The sequence below is a fragment of the Dipodomys merriami genome, unplaced genomic scaffold, assembly GCF_024711535.1.
Source record: "Dipodomys merriami isolate MVZ:Mamm:240054 unplaced genomic scaffold, mDipMer1.0.p SCAF_10, whole genome shotgun sequence".
Lineage (NCBI taxonomy): Eukaryota > Metazoa > Chordata > Mammalia > Rodentia > Heteromyidae > Dipodomys > Dipodomys merriami.
The window spans coordinates 48,150,441-48,171,508 of record NW_027202271.1 but is presented as its reverse complement, the minus strand read 5'-3'; the positions used below and the strand labels follow the sequence as shown (position 1 = coordinate 48,171,508).

Genomic DNA, 21,068 nt, shown 5'->3' with positions numbered 1-21,068 from the left:
TTGGTAAAACTTGTGATGAACACAGCAACTTCTGAGGAGAGCATGAAGAGCATGGCCCCTTATTGCTGTCTGCCAGGACCCTGGTGAGATGAAGAGTTATACTCATTTACTTGTTGAGTGGGATCAGGTTTCATTGCTTCAATCTGCTGTACTGGCCGACCCACTTATGTCTACTTTCCACAGGACTACCATTGGAGACTTACTGCCACCCCATAACCCTGAAAAGGCTAGTGTCTATTGGGAGATATTGAGCTCTTACTGATGACTTTCCTGTGAGTTACCTGAGAATTATATGAAGTACTATAGTTTAAATACAACCATGTAAGTGTGTGTGTGTGTGTGTGTGTGTGTGTGTGTGTGTGTGTGTGTGTGTGTGCGCGCATGCGCACATGTGTGTTGGTATCAAATGGATCAAACGTATACCCATCCTTGAGACCATGGGCATGCTGATAGCAGAGTCTCATCCTACCCCATATGATTAATAGCTAATTGAAACCCACTGAGACTCAGCAGTAATTAATTAATCTAAGTGTGTCCATTAAATCTGCTATCTGCTTCTAATGGCACTTGTGAAGATATTTAGAAGCAAATATATTCTCCAGGGTAGAATACTTTGTGCACTGGAAAAAAATTCCAAGTAACCACTCATTGAAGCTTGTCACAAATTTCTTGACAAATTAATTTTAAATCTTTGACACTATGGAAAGCTGGCTGATAGTCTCTATCTTGGTATGGATCATTCCTGATTCTAAGCAACTTTCCTTTGCTCTGGATCCCAAGAGTAATTTTGTCGATGCCATTCAAACTACATTTTATCTTAAGTTAGTTGCCTCTTGGGGAAGAGGGAGGATATAGTTCTCGATAGTTCTTAAGGAAGGTATATTAGTTTTCCTTCTAGGGCAATGTAGATATTTTTAAAACATTGGTCAAACGCTCATTTTGTAGGAAGGCAAACATAGGAAGCAGAAAGGCAAGAAAAATAGGAAACAGGAAGGTAAAATACAACAGAAATCAATTTTATTAGAATTTTCATTGAAAAAATACAGAAAATCAGTAAAAATGAATATAGATCAAGAGTTAATTTTAAGACAGTTCAAACAAAAATAAACATACAGAAGGCAGTAAAAAAAATGACTGTAAGTCAATAGTCAACACTAAAGAGCTCTGGTTAAAAAAAAGAAAGAAAGAAAGAAAGAAATGAAACTAAATCCAACCTAGTTGTTTAAGCCTCATAGGGAAAGGAGGAACTAGGCATTGTTGAAGAACTCTTTTCTCTCTCAAAGGTGCTGCTTAGATCCAAAGGTGCTGTTTTACACTAACATCTGAAGGAAGGGAGGAGGGAGAGGAGGGAGAGAGAAGGGACCAGGAGGAGAGGGAAGGAAGGAAGAAAAACTATTTCATGAGCTTTTAAGACTGTGATATGAATTATTTCATTATATACTATATGGCTTGCTTCATTTAATCCTCACAACTCTGTGACATTGGTGCTACATCTCCCTGTTTTAAAAATAAGAACTGCCCAACATTTAAATGATTTATGCTAAGACACATAGTCGGAGTGACTAGAACCCAACTTTACTCCAAAGTTAATCCTTATTTCTTATTCTATCAAATGTTTCTCCACTCTCGAACACCCTTAAGTGGGAGATGGCTCTTGGTAGATTTTTTTTTAAATCTCCAGAGGTACTGATGTAGCCCATGCAATGTATACCTTTTCTGATTTTTTTAAAATTTTGATTTTGGTTTTTTTGGGCTTGGGAGTAGAGAAATCTGGACCCCATTTCCAACAGGATAAGTCTGGTTTGTCTATTTCTTCTCTGTTTAGGCACAGAAAGGCCTAGAAGAAATAAATGCTACCTGCCAGACTGGCAGGCTATTAAAGTTTTCCTAGAGTTTATTTGTTAGTAGAAAACAGAGGAAAAAAAATGTATGATAAACAGAAATGTGCAAGTTCAAATGTACATGTTAATTGATGATTACAGAGATGAGTCAACTCATACAACCTAGATTCTTCAGCTGTCAGAATCTAAGGATAAAGAAACTCAAAGACACACCAAGCACATGGCACAGCTACACAATGTCATTTCTCCACCACATTCACAGGTCCACTAACATTCTCTATACTGATGGTCCCTTCTTAGTTGATGATATTTCACTATGTATTTCATGGCTTCCATCCCTACATGAGACTTTATTACTATCACATAGGAATAAAAAGCCATAAAGCACTAGAGTGAATTTATCTTGGTCGGATGCAAAACTTATTTTCTTCACACGGCTTCACAACCATTTCAATGCTAACCGATCATTTCATGCTACATTAAGGAAACGTTTTTAAACTACATATAAGTGACAGGAAGCACACTTAAATTGTGACATCACAAATTAACAAGATTTTAGCCTTCAACGACATTCTTAGCTACAAGGACCAGGAAACAAGACCAGGAGACACTCGGCAACATTCAACCATTGAATTCACCAAAAACAAAGGACACTGGGGAAATAACCCCAGAGAAAAGCTCATCACTTAGACATTGAACTTGGAAACACATAGGAAAGACAGAGACAGACAAATCACTGGTACAAACTGGGGGGATTATTTCAAGCCTCTTGCTATCAACTTCTCTCTCAGGAAGTTTTGTTTTTCCCCCACCCACTGCTGGCTTTTAGAATTGTCATTCTGGGACAAGAGGGGAAGAAGAAGGGCAAGGTGTCTTGGCACCTGCTTGCCCTATGTAAGCTTTAAGCCTTCCATACCCAAATAACAAAAAAGGAAAGGAAAGGGATCAAACCTACAGCATAGTAAGGAACCACAAGTGTCATCCGCTCATCTCTCACCTTTCATAGAGGTCGACACCATTCCCCCTCCCTTACCTAAGAAACCAAGAGTCTGCCTAGGCCAGAAACAATAATGCGTGCAGAATGAATGAATGTAAGCTAAATCACTCAGGTCCAGACTCCAAGAACACTCATTATGCTGCATGCAAGTGGCCTTGCTCTCCGTATTATTCCAACACTTGTGCAAGTAGCCACATTGAAACTCAATTCTTTGGGACTAAGATCCTACTGATGTTTTGGCCTCTCAAAAATAAACTTAAGGAGCCTATTGACCAACTCTTGAAACAGCATTCCAGACTAATAGGCACTGCCTTCTGCTTAAAAGACAAAACAAAAAAACAAAACAAAAATTACGTTTTTCCAACTCAAATTGTAAAATTTAAAAAAAAAAATCTAAGAACTCCAGTTCCTTTTTAGAAATAAAAGCTAGGCCAGCTATTTCCACCTGGAGGTTTACTAGAATGAAATCTTGGTTTAGGTGAATCACAAGGAGACTGGAAATAGTTAAATGAAAGGAAGTGCATACATAAATTCAATTATCATGCATGAAACATGCAAATGATTTAAGCGCTGCATCTGAAGCTCTAGTTTATATTCATTAATCTCAGGTTGCACTTTTGAAGGAGAAAGACATGCTAATTGGGTCCAGATTAATGCACTCCCAAACCTCTCCAATTTGTTTTTAGGTGAGGGTTAAATGATATGTATTAAAATAAACACAGCTGCTCATCTGCCTCCACCTTACCTCCCCCCACCACTCCACCTCTACCTCTACCCCCAGCTGGCTACTTCCCAGCCTCACTGTCCCCCCAGATGGCTCACCCCTCTCTGCCCTCCCCCATCTGTCTCCCCTCCATTACCCAGCCTCTTCTTCCCTTAGAGAAGGCATTAAAACAAACTAGCATCCTAGCATCATCCTTTTGAAATATACCCTACTTAGTCATAATGATAGCCCTACTGATTTAGTCATTTCAGTATTTTCTCTTTCCCCACAAGTCCCCAAACTCTATAAAGAAAATTAATAATATCTCACATCCAACCATGCTGAGTTGTGGTATCTGAAATGTACACAAATGGGAAAAGCAGTCTTAACATATTTGTGGACAGTGCATTCTCTCTACAAGTTTGAGTGATCATCTTTTGGACAAGGACTGAGGGTGGTTTGAAAGAGTCAAGTCCCCAACTTGCTTAAAGCCCTAATGCTTACGGTTGGCATGGTGATCTTGTGACTCAGTTATGTGGGAAACTAGAGACTTGGGAGTTTTGTTACATGCTTCTGTGGCCCAAAAGACCCTTGCTTTCTTTTATCCCTCTTCTCTGGCAAACTTAACCTTCAAAGAAGATAGTTATTATTTATTTACTTATTTATTGAGACATTACTTAAAGACATAGAGGATATGTTTGGAGGATAATCTTATCCTGTAAGTAATGACACTTTTGAATTAGTAAAATAATCTTTTCTTGGATCTAATCTCCAGAAAAATAAAACAAAGTGTGTGGGGGGGAGGGGAGTGGAGTAGGAAGAGACCACGAGTTACTGGAGATAAACTTAGGCCCAAAGCTGAGATGGAAGGGGATCCTTTATTGAAGGCATAGCTATCAAAACCCCCCATCAAATCCCATCAAGGGGTTAAATCAGGCACACACATGTACACATGCACATATGTGAGCACGTGCACGCGCGTGCACACACACACAGCCTTCAAACTAATTTCACACTGAAAGTGACGTTTAATTTGAATCAAGCTTGTCCCCTAAGGAGAAGGTTGGGCTTGTCAGTGTAATTATTGGACTGGTATTCCCTCCCCTTTCCTCTTTTCATAGGAATTGGAAATTCAGATTGACCATTAATCATGATGTGACATATTCCCTCTCTCTCTCTCTCTCTCTCTCTCTCTCTCTCTCTCTCTCTCTCTCTCTCTCTCTCTCTCTCTCTCTCTCTCTCTCTCTTTTCCTATTCCAAAAATCAAATGATAGCCTTGAATCCCATCTGAGTCCCCATTGGTTGGCTAATTTTCCCAACCGGCATTCACAACAGAGAAGACAAGAACAGAGAGCACACATACACAGAGAGACAGAGATTACTGGACAGGCATGCACAGCACTGCACACAAAATACAGACAGCCTCAGGCTCAGAGGGCCTTTCCACCTAAATTGATTTCTGCATATTTGCAAATGGAAAATTAGTCATAGTAAATAACAACAAGAGTGAAAGTGATATTAAACCTGTCAACATGATGACAAATGGCCTGAGCACTCTCTGGTTAGGCAATACACTTAGGATAGTCATTGCTCCTAAAAGAGAAAATGATTACATGCTAACCAAACCCTAAGTACAAGCTAAAGATATTCACCTCATGAAGCCATTCCTCAACTAGCCCCTTGGCACTCGCCGGAATTATTCGCAGCACGAGCTCTACTTTCTCATTTTCTGCTGTCTCCATGTGGGTAATTTCTTTCTCGTGATTAAAAGTGAGCTTGGCAGATCCTTCAAAGCATGGTTTGAGATGTGGTGGGGCTTGGCAGTCCATCCTTTGTTTAAGGCAGATTTCTAAGATTCATCATTGGACTTTTAGCTGGTCATATCAGGGCCATCATTACCTAAAAGGAATGTATTTTAAAGACAAAAGTTGATAGGTATATTTACATGAACATATATATATATATATATATTTATATTTATATAGAGAGAGACAGAGAGAGAGACAGGCAGACAGAGAGAGACAGAGAGAGAGAGAGTGCTAAAACATGCCACTGACAGATGAAATGAACTGTTTACCTTGGAAAGAAAGGCGGGCTTTCTCTCTTCCAAATAATCAGTCTAGCTTTTCTGAATGTCATGCAGAAGCGATTCTGTCTCCTTGGACTTATCCAGCATCTGAAGTCGTGAGATAACCCTGTAACATTTGTCGTCTTCTTCCCCTGGCCCCTCCATTATTAGCCTCCTGGTGGGTGAGATAGAATACAGTGAATGTAATAACCCTACTCCACACAACAGGCTCTCTCTCTCTTTTAAATTGAAAATCCCCTTATTACAAAACAAGGGGTGTTCTTTTTCTTCTACCTTTAAGTAGGACTGCCACATTCATTGCTTTTTACAAAAACGCAGCTGCTTTTTTAAGCTACAGATAAATAGAATCTGCTAGGCGGTAATTCGACTCAGTCTGAATGCATTATTTTCTTAGACACTTTGGCGAGGGGCTTTTTTTTTATATTATGAACTGGAAGGAACAAGGAAAATCCTTTTCTCTTCTAATCATGAATGTGTTTTGTTCCCTACGATTAGCCTACGATGTCAGATTGATCTTTTTTTTACTGTAGCCAGTTCGATAAATCAACTTTTTTTCTAGATAATTAGAGGGCTAATGATTAAGTCTTTATGAACTTCAATGACAAAAATAGAAATAGCGCAGGGGAAAAGCAAATGCAAATGCTGAAGTCATAAACAAAGACCATGGTCCACTGATGTCCAAAGAAATGAATCTTGTTTTGACACCCAAAGGTAAGAGAAACAGGATGTACTTGTTGATGTTACTTCATTCAACTTCAATAAAAATTAAGGCTTTCCATGCATCTTATTGTATCTGTTCAATTAGAAAGGAAAAATGACATACAAATTTAAAAAGTTACATTGCTATATGCAGGACTCAGACTCCTTGGGTGTCTTGTTTATTTCTAGTAATAGTTGCTCATTTTAGTAGTCATTCTCTTACTTTCTGAAGCAATACAATGAAGAGGAAATACAGTGACCAAGTGTATTAGAGCTAAGCTTCTGCTGATGTTGTTGGAACCCCGAAGATAAACACTTGAGAAAAAATGGTGAGTTCCTAGTAGTATCAGAGGGCAGCTTCAAGTCCCTATTAGCCTAGGCATTAGATTAATTTTGATCCCAAGGTTGATATTTCAGACTACAACGTTACAACAGACTACAGTGGTCATGTACCAATTCTACATGGAAATATTATTGCCTTGCCAAGGGGGAAAGAATCCCAGAGGGTGTCTGTGGGGTTCCAATTAAGGAAAAATAAATTCTGCTTCTGCTGTCACCCTGGCAGGAAGAGGAGATGACCCCTGCACCCCAATGCACAGGCAGGAGACCCCTCCACAAATGAAACGCAGATGGATGGCCCTGGCTGTCTCGTCCTATCCCTTCCTGTGTCAGGGACAAACTACATGCCAGATAGGATCAAGAGTGACTTATTCTTGTCTGCTTATATTATTTGATTTTGTTTATGATAAGGGTATTGGGAGCAACGAAAGGCATCTTGCGCAAAGTTCCTTCCCATGTAAAAACCTATTCTTTTCACCCCATTTTCCCACCACTTAATACCAAATCCAGTTTTTATTTGTTGTTGCTGTTTTGTAAACTCTCAGAGCCTCAGTGTCTCCCCCTTGTAAATGGAGGAAGATAGTTATACCAGTCATACTCGGCTCCTTTGAAGACTGAGGTTACATGAGTTATGTGTGTGAAATCTGAAAAATAGTAAATATTTAATAAGAAGCAGCTATTAATATTCTTGGCACTGTTAATTAAGTTTCCTATTCCCTTTGCGCCTCTCTACCTGCAAGTTCTTTTGAATTCCTCAGTCATCCCGCAATCTCAACAAAGCAAAATAATACCCCAGCCCACCTCCTTGCTTCCTTCCACTTGATTAAACTCTCTGTGCAATGACAAGGAAAAGTCTGAGATGTTGTCTTTATTTTACCTCTGGGTCTGGAGGGGTGAAGAAAGATATTTCTTAAAAATGAGAAAAAGGGGGCTGGGAAGGTGGCTCAGTGATAGAGCGCTTGCTTTGCATGCCTGAGGCCCTGGGTTCGATTTCTCAGCACCACATAAGCAAAAAGAAATAAGCCAGAAGTGGCGCTGTAGCTCAATTGGTAGAGCACTAGCCTTGAGCTGAAGAGCTGAGGGACAGCACCCAGGCCCAGAGTTCAGGCCCCATGACCAGATGCCCAAAAAAAAAAAAAAAAAAAAAAAAAAAAAAAGAGAAAAAGGAGGCATTAAATATGTAATGATGAGATTCACTCTAGCTCTGAAAGAAAATACTAAGTCTAGCCAAGTTTCCAAGGTAGTATGACCTCCACAGAGAGAAACTAGAACCCATTAGGCTTTGAAGTTGTTGTTTTCTGATGCCCAATTCGAGTTAGTGCATCTCCCTCATGACTGCACACCCATGCAGACATACACCTACATTCATAGCCTCTCGGGTGCCCCGCAGCAGCACGCAAGGAACAAACTTGCTTTAATTACCATACCTAAAAGTCTTCCCCAGCTGATGATAAAAGCACTAAGCTTACTGCCAATATTGGGTAAATGTGAGTTTGCAAAACTGCCGGAAGACTTCATCTACTATTAAATAACATACTAGTGAATCATGCCCAAGTTTTAAAAGACAGCATCAGGGCTAGGATGAAGAAGGATTAAATTTCAAATGACAACATAGTATGCTTCGTAGAGATCATTGTAAATTTAACCAAGAAAAAAAGATTTAAACATTGTTCTAAATGGAAATGATAAGTTACAGGGCTAAGGCGAACACTGGCATAAGTACATTCAGTATTTTTTTTAAATAAAAAACAAAACACATAGAAGTCAATTTAAAAAAAATTAGTTCTCTACCCCCTTTCGAAGCAGGGTCATTTGAAATGATTTGATTTTTATAATGCCAAAAATCTTATGATGATCAGACTCGACAAGCATCGTCCAAGAAAATAGTCTCTTCGAAGGGCAACTTCAAAAAGACATTTTTTCCTTCCTATGGCTGCTTGCCTCTCAAGCCACAAAGAGGGCTTCAGGCTCCACTGGCCACAGGAAATTCCAGCCAAGATCCTAATCTCTGCAGAAGGCAGAAAAAGGGGAGGGTGGCCCAGGGCAGCAACCCAAGAGTGTGCTATTTTATTCAGTATGTCTTACAAATGAGGAAACACCAAGAATCACATTGAGCATGGAGATGCTCTGAATATGAAAAGTAACACAAGCTTTTAAACTCCTTGTCAAGATTTCCTGACATCCAACCATCTCATGAGGTCAAGAAATATGTCCCTAGCTTCTGTTTTTCTGTTCTCCTTCAGAGAACATAGTGAAAAATGAGGCCACTTGCCTGCCTTTTAGACTGTCACACGTGGCTAATTCTTGCCTTACCACGAAGTATGTTCATAGTATTTGGGTTCACAGAAGAGAAACCCAAGATCGATTTAGAACAAGAGAAATTCACATATTTTAGCTTCTTTTATATTTTTTAAGAGTGCATTTGGTCTAGTTAAGTTGAAACAGAAAGTTTTATCCAAAGAAGATCACGAAGGCATATGTAATGTAGGTTATAAATGGAGACAGAAGATAGAATGATATTTAAAAGCCAATTAAATTTAATAAGGGCTTCTCAGAGATCAACAGGCCAGCTAATCTTCTGTGGGAATATTTTGTTTTATGAAGAGGTCAAAAAAGTGGGAAGTTGTTATGGTTATATATTCTGCAGTGTGATCCACTAGCAAAAAAAAAGAAGAAGGGGGGAAAAGGAAAAGATGAGATACATGGATTTCTATGTGGAATGGATGGCAGAGCGGGGATGCAAAGAATAGATAAGTTAGAGCTGTGGAGGAGCTAAATTTGAAGGCAGACAGTAAAACGGATTGAACCTTATTACCTTGAGTCCCTGAGAAATTCTCGAGACAGTTGGATGCAATTTGAAAAGGTCAGAAAAATATTTCCTGCACAGCATTACTGCTTTATGGTTTAAGGGTGTACATTTGTGAGATGCCAACTCTAATCATTTTTATTGACTTTGCTTCCCAGAGACAGACAGACAGTCTGGGAGACAAGACTAGTAGATAAGAAAAAGGCAATCTTATAAAATGAAAATCTCTCTTATTTCCTTCTCTCACTAGTGACAGTGAACAATTCCAAATCTTGCCCATTTAAGAAGAAATTACCCCAACTTCCCACTTAAGACTGATAGAATGGAAATAAGATCTAAGAAAGTTATTACTTTATGTCTAGTGAGGTTATTTCCTTTTAATTGTGATTTATTTCACTAAGTATTAGGAAAGAATAATGTCGTTACACTGTAGCCCAAAATGTGAATGTTTAAAATGAAATACTATTAATCATATGGTATGGATGGATAGTCATTTATTGGCAACATCTCTTGTGAAGGATGGCTTTGTAATCAATCAATAAACCAACCAATCAATAGAAAAGGGGAAACCCATGGGAAAAGTAAAAATTAAATTAAGGTATTATTTTAATGAAGGCTCTATTATTATTAAAACCATTCCAAGTACATAGGAAACACAATTTCTTGCTTTACACTAAATAAGATTGGTATAGAATAAGAGAATGTGTTAGCAAATGTGTTTATGGGTATTTTAAGCTGTCTTTATTTATTTGTTTTTGCATGCAATTATAAGTCACAGTTGACTTTTCAAGACAGAATGGCACAATCCATTTTAGCCCAGCAAAGTTTTCGTTAACATCTAACTTCTTTGTCTATGAGGGGCCTGTATCTGAGAGGCAAATACAACCTGATTGTTCTTCTCTTGTTCAGGAGGAAGACTAAACATTTCAGTGATCTTAAGACCTCCCTGTATACTTTTAAATATATAAATGTATTTTTATGGTGTTTGGGGCCCATCAGAAGATCCTGGAAGCTCACTGGGGTATTTTCAACTTGTAATATGATGTCTTTGCCTAGGGTCAGACATTTTGCTCTGATCAGTTCAGCAGCCCACGGGACTCAGGCATTTCCTTTGATAACTAGGCCACCATTAACAGCAGCACAAGCATCCAGTTGTAGGGTGATTTTTCCCCTACTGTCAGGACTCTAAAGAACAAATAACAGTGCAAGCTCACTAGTAGACATCTGGATTCTTGGCAGAGAGGATAGAAACTTCTCACTTACAGCTAACTTTTTTTTCCCTTTTTATCTCACTTGAATTATTTGGCATTGGTTAGATACAGGCAAAGTTTAGTGAATCAAAAGAATTTTCCCTTATGGAACCTCTTAGACCTATACGATAAGAAGAATCTACTGAAATTCATGATGATGCATAGAAAGCAAATGACTCACATTTTAAAATCCGAGGTGTCTCACATCTTAGTTTTTGTACTCTTTGTCATGCTACCAGAAAAAGCATTTAATACTCCTATCTTTGATTCCTACTATATAAGTTCTTATGAGCAGGAATTCAGACCCTTTTGCTGACTATTTGATTATTTATAGTGATGATAGTAACAGCAATCCTGAAAGTTTCATTAGTATAAAAAGTAACAATGAGGAAGTGGCACTGTGGCTCAAGCGGTAGAGTGCTCGCCTTGAGCTGAAGAGCTGAGGGACAGCGCCCAGGCCCAGAGTTCAAGCCCCATGACCGACCAAAAAAAAAAAAAAAAGTAACAATGATCACAGAAGCAGTGACAGTGAATTGAGTATATACCTTGTGTGGGCACAAGGTCCCATGCACATCAGCGCCCCATTTAACCTTCACAACCAGTGGAAGAAAATGATGATAAGGGGGCTTGGGCGGCCAAGAGATTTGTCTGGGGTTGAAATTTTGTCTGTATTGGCAGTTGGAATCAAACTCTGGCTCATTTCATTCTATTCTCTATTCCAAAGCTGTGAGCTTTTAACCAGTTTCCATGGGCATTACAGAACCTGAAGGGCTGACACAACATCATTAGAGGTGTGTGGACCCAAATCACTGCTCGTATCCACTGAGCCCCGGCCACATTTGCTAGATGTCTACTAGTTGTAGTTAATTGCAGTTGTAGAGCTGTAAATGAGCAGTTGTTTTTAGGCACTTTTTTGTCCTCCTGAAACTTAGATCAACAAGCATATAATACACAAATAGTAGACTCCTTAATCCGACTATAGCATTCACTAACACCTAATAAATTCTGGAATCTAATGACACAAAAATTGCTTTTCTATTTAAATTATCCTTGAATTATATGCTCAGAGAAGACCAGGAAGAGAAAATTTCTCCTTAGATAGGGCTGCATTAAGGACAAATGTGTTGGCTCAGTGGATCATTTTTCAAATGCAACTTTAAAAGGGAAAATGTATAGCTATTTTGTTATTATCACAGGCAAACCAACAGAATAAAGAGAAAATAACACTAGGTCACAAAGGTTTAGCACACAAAACAGCACAGGGCTTTTGATTGCAACAAGATGTAACAAACATTGCCAGGTTTCAACAGACAGTGTGATTTGATCATTATTTGACAATCATTTGTTTCAACCAATTTACTCACTGTACCCTTAGCAATGTTTTATCTTATTTACAGACAGAATATGGCCACAGGTGACAAAGCACTGGTGGCCATGCCCAATACAAATTGCCCATTTTCACTTGCAGCAGAGGTGTCTTTTGTAAGATTCCTCTGATTCATTTCTGTCTGGTTTTCCTTGGCAGTCCCCTTGGCAGGAGGGGATATCTTTTCCCCAACTCTGAAAGGAAATTCTTGTACTACTAAAGCTGTCTTGGAGCTCAGGAGGCATTAAAGGAGGCAGCAGGAGAAATACTAGCAGCTGGCCTCTACCTATTATAGAATGATATTTCTGTTGAATTGGAACTTTGCAGCTTCCTGGAAACTGAAGAGAATAGGTAAAGAGGAGGCCAATCTCTCCCCATCTCAAAAAACAAAACAAAAAAGAAAGAGTTGAAGTCTGCAGTAGGAATTTCCCAGTTTCTAGATCTTTGCTTATCTCAACAGAGCAGGAGGAAGAACAACAAAGAGTGGTCTCTATAATGTGTGGTCTTGGAACTCCTGAAGTTCTTGGAAACGAATGTAGTCAAATTTTCAACCTAAAATATCCTGCAACATCATTTAGATTTAATAGCTCATATTAAGAAATTAGATTGTAAGCCCTATTTATCTTTAAAAGAAGATTCCTGAATCCAGGCACTAGTGGCTCATGTTGGTAATCTCAGCTACCCAGGAGGCTGAGATCTGAGGATCACGGTTTAAAGTCAGCCAGGGCAGGAAAGCCTGTGAGACTCTTATTTCCTATTAGCCACCTCTTCTCCCCCCCCCCCCAAAAAAAGACCTGAAGTAGAGCTGTGGCTCAAATGGTAGAGAACTGTCCTTGAGTATAACAGCCCAGGAACAGCACCTAGGACCTGAGTTCAAGCCCTAGAACTGGCACCAAAAAAGAAAAGAAAAAAGAAAAAAAAAGAAAGGAAGATGCCTGAAAAAATGTTTTTAAGACAAGCTAATTGGCTAATGTCTATTTTTTTCCCCAAATAGCAATTTACTTGCAAAATAAGGTACATGTGCACTTAAAAAAAAATCTGTAATCAAAGTGCTAAGAGAAAAGATCAAGGTAACTTGTTTATATGAAGTTTCTAGTTTCCCAGATTCTTCCTGTAAGTACAAACTCTGCTTCAGGCGTTAATATTATTAGAATTGACCCTCCAGGTCTAGTGCTAGGAAACAAGGAATCATGGTAGTTCTAGTAATGGAAGCCATTAACACACCTCAGACATTGTGGAGAAGAAAAACAGAACTCTTCCAACCTGGATCAAATGTAATCATTAAGCAATTTCTAGAGGCTGATTATTAGATTTTTATTCTAATCATTCCTTCAGCAGTTCAATGTTGCAACGTTAAAAGATTTGTGTACCTGGCTGTCCTTCTCAAGAGGATTCTGGTAGTACGAGAACCTGAATTCTATCCCGGTCCATTTTCTGTGAACTAGAGGATTCTCCAGAGCATATTACTTCCTATGTCAAGAGAGTGCATGGCTTAAATATTTTTTGAATAAATTTTCAAAATCAAATTTGAAAGTTTTTGTGAGAGATGATCCTCCCCGTGGGTGACATGAAGCAGAACCTAAGGGGCAAACAGGAAAATAATTAGCATAAAGTGTATTAGCATATAGATGCCTTTGAAATAATAAACAGGAGAAAACCAAAATGTTTATCCCCAAAAGAAAGTGATGAGAAAATACGAAATTAGCAAACATTTCTCGCATGACAACCCTTGCCTGAAAGTCAGAATATTCTCATCCATGAAGGTGCAATGACCAGAAAGAAGAAAGAACTCCCAACGCTCTCTATCTTACTCTGTTTTTCTTCATTAGTACTACATTAATATTCTCAATTGATGGTTCACCTCATGCCACACCTAAAAAGAAAACTAAGAGGAAAGCTAAGTGCCTTCCTCTACTTACTCCATGAGCCACCATGAGGTATTCAGAGGCAATATTCTCTTTGCCTTGTATTTTTCCTTCTTTGATCTGTGGTCCTATTTTTGTTTTTTAAGAAGGCATACCAAATGCTGGGCTTGGTAATTCAATTAGCAAGGGGTACCAAGGAGCCTCAGGTTAAAAAAGAAACCAAAAGGTACAATATTCAGTATTTATTTTAACCATTAACCATGAGTTCTATGATTTTGTTTATATTTTAAATGGGTCCTGTCTCTCAAGATAGTAAAATAGCATACTATAGCGTAATAGGAAGAATATACTCATTGGAGTCAGTCTACATTTTTAAATCTGACCCAGGCAATATTGGATAGGATGATTTAGCGTAACTATTTTTAGTTTTCTCTCTTCTAAGACAATGATCCTGTAATCCCCTAGTCCTGGTGGTTGTCACAAATAGAGGGGATGTTGGGAAACTACCTATGGGGCATCATAGGTGTTCAATAAAAATAGCTAAGTTCATTTTCCTCACTGGCATTAATTAAAACACCATAGATTTGTCCCTGTAGGATTTGGTAAGCCAAACACCATCTCTCCTCCTGGTCCCATCAACATTCATTATTAAAGAAAGAAGCTACAAAACACGGCTTGCTCGGGATCCATGGTGGCAAGGATTATAGGGTAGAAAAATTACACCATAAACAGCAAGGTCAAGAAAATGTGCACCCTGGAAGACATAGTTCATCCCATGAAGATAAGGATGAGCTTTGAATTTACCTTTGAAACCATGAATGTTTTATATAGCTCAAAGGAAGGCTAATTTAAAGATTTGCCTAAGACACCTGACACCAGTGAATTCCCTAAGTCTCATGTTGGACAATTAAACTATAATACGCCCATATCTGGATGCCATAGCAATATTTTGTTCTTTCTTTTTTAAACCATTTAGTTATTTTTTAATATTTTTTATTGTAAAGATACTGTACAGAGGGGTTACAGTTAGAAGAGAACATTTCCTATCGAGCATTGTTACCCATCCTTTGTTTTCCCCCTACTATTCCTTCCCTCTCCACTTCTCCCCCGGCCCCTCCCTCCCCCCCTGCAAAGTTGTAAAGTTTGTTTTCAACATGGTGTCTTGTATGTCTCATTGGTACAATGGGTCAACCTGTATCCTTGTTTCAGCATTTTGTTATTTCCCTTCCCCTCCCCAAATTAGAAAAATCTATACTCAAGATGTAGGGCACTGGAATCAAATATAATGACCACAGGGGTTATAATAGGGGGAAGAACATACAGGAAACCCAACAAAATCACATAATCACTATCAATATAACACTTTAGCTCATTTTATCAAAGGATGCGTTTTCCCAGAAACCATTTGATTTTGGTTCTAAACTTCATTGGTGCTAATGACTTCAGAAATCTATATTTTGGGTTTTTGGGGATACAAAATGAGAAAGGAAACCTTCATTACAAAATTCTCAATTCCGTATGGATTTGGGAGTCCATTTTGGTTTATGTTCCTCCTTTCTTACAGGTCTCCAACTCATCTTTCATTATTTAACATTTGCTTATGTGCCAAGAGCTTTATAGCCTGCAAAATGTAATCATCACTTTCTTGAATCCTTATATCACTTAAGTACTCAAGATGAAGAGTGGGACAGAGAAAAAGAAGAAACAAGGACAATGACAAGATGTTCAAACTGTATGTTTTCTTGACAAAGATGTGGCTTAGTTGAGTTGAATTTATGAGAATCATGTTGTTGAGAAATTTTGACTGCTGTGCATGAACACAGAGAAATGGTTCTATGTTTGCGCTTCGAGTTTAAACCTCCCTTACTGAGTGCATTGGGTGGCAGACACCATGTGTGCGACATTCCTGCTCAATACCATTTTATCCTCAATCGGGACTCTCACAAAGGCCTCATTTGCTGTCTTTGGGGGCTAGTTTTAAAAATAAATAAACCCAAACTAGTGTTGGCTTGGCTTTCAGGTTTGCAGATATTTCGATATCCTCATGATTCTGTCAATGGCTCCTCAAGCTATGAAAGGAAAGGGCCTGTTTCATGAAATCAAAGAAATGCACATGCATAGAGAAGGTCTTCCCCACATTCGGCTAGTCATACAGTTAGGTGATCCATGCTCTCTTCTTCAATCTAGAGAGGATTTGAGGCTCTATCAATTTGTTTCCTTAAGGATATTTCAACTTCTTACAGGGTCTTGTTTTAATAATAATGATGTACAGATACATTTGAGTTTCAGAACTTGAAAACCTTACAAAGGGAATAAGATAAAAATTAAATCTTTTTACTCAGGTTCTACTAGTTATTTAAAGAATTCACTTGGCTAATGTCTCCTATCGGAAAGAAAGAAGTTAAAATGTCCCTGTCTCCATGCAATATGAACTTTCCACAAAAAATCTGTTCTAATTAATAGACAAAGTCAATAAAAGTTGTCATACAAAATCAATACACAAAATAATCAGTAGCATTTCCAAATACTAACAATAAATTATATGAAAAGGAAGCCAAGAAAAATATCTCATTTCTAGTAGAGACAAAAAAAACAAATAAAACACTTATGAATAAATTTAGCCAAGTAGGTAAAATATCTGTAGGAAAACAAACATCAAAGGAAGAAATGGAAGCAATGAAAATAAATGGAAAGATAGCCTGTGCTCATGAATTAGATTTATATTATTAGAAATCAAGTGTTTCCCAAAGCAATCTAAAAAAATTAATACAATCTTCATCAAAATTATGAAAACTTTTTTTCATAAAAATAGAAAAAAGTCTTACACTTCATGCATATAGGAACAGAAAAACACTGAAATAGATAAAATAATCTTGGGTAAAAAGAAACAAAATTAGAAGCATCAAATACTTAGCTATCATATACAACAAAGCTCTAGTAATCAAAACAACCCGGTACTGGCATAGAAACAGACACAGACCAATGAAACACACTACTGAACCCAGAAGTAAATCAACTTATTAACAGTCAATTGATTGTCAACAAACATTCCAAGAATGCATGGTGCTGGGAAAATTGGATCTCCATATGTAGAAGAATGATAATAAAGCTTATCTCATGCCATATGCAAAATTCAACTCAAAATGGGTTAAAGACTTAAATGTAGATCTGAAACTATAAAATTATGAGAAGAAAAGATACGGAAAGAGATTTCCCTGAAATTGGTATATGGCCAATGACTTATTTTGGATTTGATTCCATAAAGCTCAGGCAAAAATTTAAAAAGAGACAAGTAGTAATTACTTTAAAAAAAATCTGCAGAGTAAAGAAAAACAACAAAGACGAGAGAATCTACAGAATAAGAGGACTACTTGCTTTCCATATATGTGAGTAGCTAACATAAAGATATATAAAAAACTCAAACAACTCAACAGCAACCTAACACAATCCCAATTAAACAATGGGTAACATCTGAATAGAGATTCATATAAGAAGACATGTGAGTGACCAACATGTACTTATTATCACTAATTATCTGAGAAATGCAAATTAAAACAACAATGACATATCACCTCACAACTATTAGAATGTCCTTTATTAAAAAGATGAAAGATAATATGTTGAAAGAATGTTAATATGCCCTGTGTGGGAATGTAAATTAAGTCAGTGTGGAAGTTACTTAAAATATTAAAAATAGAGCTGTCATGTGACCCAGGAATCCTATACTGACTGCAGATCCAATGGCAATAAAATTAGTAATGTCAAAGCAATAACTGCACTTCTGTGTTCACTGATGCATTAGCCACAGCAGTTAAGAAGTGGAATTTACCTAAGCAGTGAACAACAGATGGACATATCCACAATGGAATGCTATCTGGCCTTCAGAAGAGAAGGAAATCTGTCATATGCAACATAGATAAAACTAGAAGACATTAGGTGAAGTGATATAAACCAGATACAGAAAGGGAGTTGAGAAAATGTGCTCAAAGACTACAAAATTTCAGCTAGGATGAATAAGTAGCAGAGATCTATTATATAGGAAAGAGAATATAAGTTATAACAATATAATGGCTTAAAAATCACTAAGAATAAAGTTTATTTTCAAGACATACACAAGAAATAAGTATGTGGTGGTAGTCCATATGTAAGTAGGCCAATTGAACCATTCTAAGTTGTATGCATATTTCAAAACAGGATATTATGTACAATAAACATGCATCTATTTTATGTTAATTCATTTTTCCCCAACCATACATGGTGGCATATTCTGTAATCTCAGTATTCAAGAGGCTAAGGCAAGAGGATCATGATTTTTGAAGAAAGCCTGATTTACAAAGTTAGACCCTAGATAGACATACATATGTATGTATCTATACATGGATACACATGTATTTATGTAGCTATATATAGATACATATGATTGTATACATCTACGTGTGTGTGTATATGTATTTACTTTCCACCACTACCGAAGAGTCAAAATCATAACAATTAGTATCTTTCAAAGATCCTTTATGACCACAGAAAGAAAATCTCAACAAAAATATCAGTGTTCATCCACTTCAGGTATAAGCCATTGAATTATGAATGTGAAATCTAACTTGGGATATATGATAGAAAAATAACATTCATTAGTTGAGAATAGTGATGGGGTTCTACTTCAATCATCTTCACACAGTTCCTACTTTCTCTTGTGTATAATGACTAGATACTCAGAATTATACCAGCACACAAATCCTTTTACTTATCTAGAATACTTATGTCACTTAATATATATATATATATATATATATGTATATATATTGAAGGAAATGGATTAGATTAGAGAAAATATGATGTTATCTGGGTTTATAGTGGTAGAATGCTTGACATGAGGCCCTGGATTTAATTTTCAGAACCACAAGTTGAGGAGAAAGAAGACAAGAGAAAACATGATGAAGAGCAATGACAACATTTAAAATAAATATTTTGTTAATATAATCCTAACTAGGAAAAACCATGGGGGACAACCCAAAGGTTTTTGTGTAAAGTGATTTTCTTTCATTTCTCTCCCAATGTATTTGAATATATAGACAAATAATAGGTGACTAATAACAGATATAATCATTGATCAAAGTTTGTTGCTATAGACTTGATGTTACTAAGAATTCTGTCATTAAGTTCATGGGGTGGGAATTGATATCCTACCACATTAGGTAATATCAAGGGTCTATAACATAGAGATTCTTGCTCTCTATATTAGGTAACATGTTATATAAAAAGAATCAATAGTATTACATAAGCCCAAATAAAACTATTTCATTTTTGAATGAGATTTCATAGAGCTGGTTCAAGAGGAACCAATGCAAGAAAATCGATTTGGCCATCTGGACTGAGTAGCTGGAAAATGAACTGGTCAAAAAATATACCTGTGGATGGATGGGTACTGGAGAAGGTTTCAACAGGAAATGTGTAGCAAGTAAGTATAACGCATGATCCCAGGAAAGGTAGACATATCTTGCTATGTGGTCCTGTTCCCTCAGAACACAAATGCATCCCTGAAAATCATACCATCCATCTGGCCATGACATTCTATGTGATGTTCACTTGATGTGTCCGGAGGACATTTTTAAGAGTTTTTAGGGAATTTCCAATGATACATTTTTCCATTTCCCTCCCTTCCTTTGTCACCTGTGACAAAGCTTACATCATTAGGTCAGTTCTGTGCTCAAGTATACCAACTGATATTTACACCTAACCAAATTCAAGTAGGCACACACATTGATCATGACAAGTTGTAGTAATATGTTTTAATTTCAAACCTAAATTTCATTATTCTATTAGAATTTCTGTAGAATGAACTTGAGTAGCCATGCATGAGCTTAGTTGGAATTAGTTTTCCGGTTAGCTTGGTAATATGCTCTGGGCTTGTTAATATAATATTTTAACTAGTACAGAGACCCATGGTGTTTATTTCTGGCATTCATCATCTAGTTTCCTCTTATGTTCCTTTTCAACTGAAGGGCAAGTAGGTGGGCAAAGCAATGAAGGGAGCAATACAAAATAGGGGAAGTGATTACTTCCACAAACGCATTCATCTTGGAGTATTTGGAAGTCATTCTCCTTGCACTACTGGACCCCACTGAATGAACAGCCCAGAACTAAATAGATCATGGTTATGTGATGGTTTTTGCTAATTGGAAGGGTGGATAAGCTTTTGAGATGACTTATTTTCAAAGCTCAGAGGGCACATTTCAACAATATGCAATGTAGAAGATCAGGCTACTGAGGATGAATCCTGCTTCTGACCCATAGTATTCTTTTGTACTTCAGTTTCTCTGGAAGAACAACAGCCACCATCTCAAGGATTTCTTTTTCTCTGAATTAGATGTGAAGTGGTGAGCACAGTGCCTGGCTCACAGTACACATGATATAAATATTAGGCATCAATATCATTGTTCATGTCACATGTACATCAGTTTAGAGACAAAAGGCAATCTCTGTTATGCTAGCTTCAGCACAAGAGAGAAGTAAATACCATTTAATTATCTTAGTGATAGCCAATGTACTCATTATCATGTGGAGAGTGTTATACCAAGAGTGCTAAACAGGGCAGAAAAATGTCCTATCCTTACAGAGATTACACTGTAATGTTAGCCCATAAGTATGTTAATAATATAATGTCATGGAATGATGTGTACTATGCTGAAATCTTAAGAAAAAAAAAGCCAGAGTGATCTTTCACTGTCTTTACATTCAAACTTGGTTAGTGAACGGCTCACTTTGAGTCTCTGTTTTTCCCTCGAGAGGAATTTTCTGTGCTGACATTCTAGGTAACTGCTTCACTGAAATCCCAACCATTTGGATGCAACAAAAATAATCTGACATATGAACACATCCAGACAGTCATATGTACTCTGGGTTTCTAAATTGTAATGTGTATGTAATTTCCTGAATGGCTGCTTGTCACATCCATCTGGTCTTATTTCCACAGCACTGGAATACACCACAAGGATAGAAACCCTAAAAGTCAGAAAACAGAATTTAAAGACCCAAACACATATGAGGTATGTTTTCCCAAGCAGCAGACCGCAAACAGGCACTGTGGTAACTTTGTTAACTCCCCAGCCACAG

General features: G+C 37.4%; 1 long non-coding RNA gene across 1 annotated transcript in view; it reads right to left on the bottom strand.

Moving 5' to 3' along the window:
- Positions 1-3,704: 3,704 nt before the first annotated feature.
- The window catches only part of LOC138805680 (uncharacterized), a 61,509-nt gene continuing 44,145 nt past the window's right edge, over positions 3,705-21,068 (bottom strand). The window contains exons 6-8 of the long non-coding RNA XR_011365619.1: positions 13,461-13,669; positions 5,619-5,784; positions 3,705-5,440 (exon numbers count right to left, since the gene is read on the bottom strand). This is a non-coding gene — a long non-coding RNA (uncharacterized lncRNA). The remainder of the gene's footprint in view (positions 5,441-5,618; positions 5,785-13,460; positions 13,670-21,068) is intronic.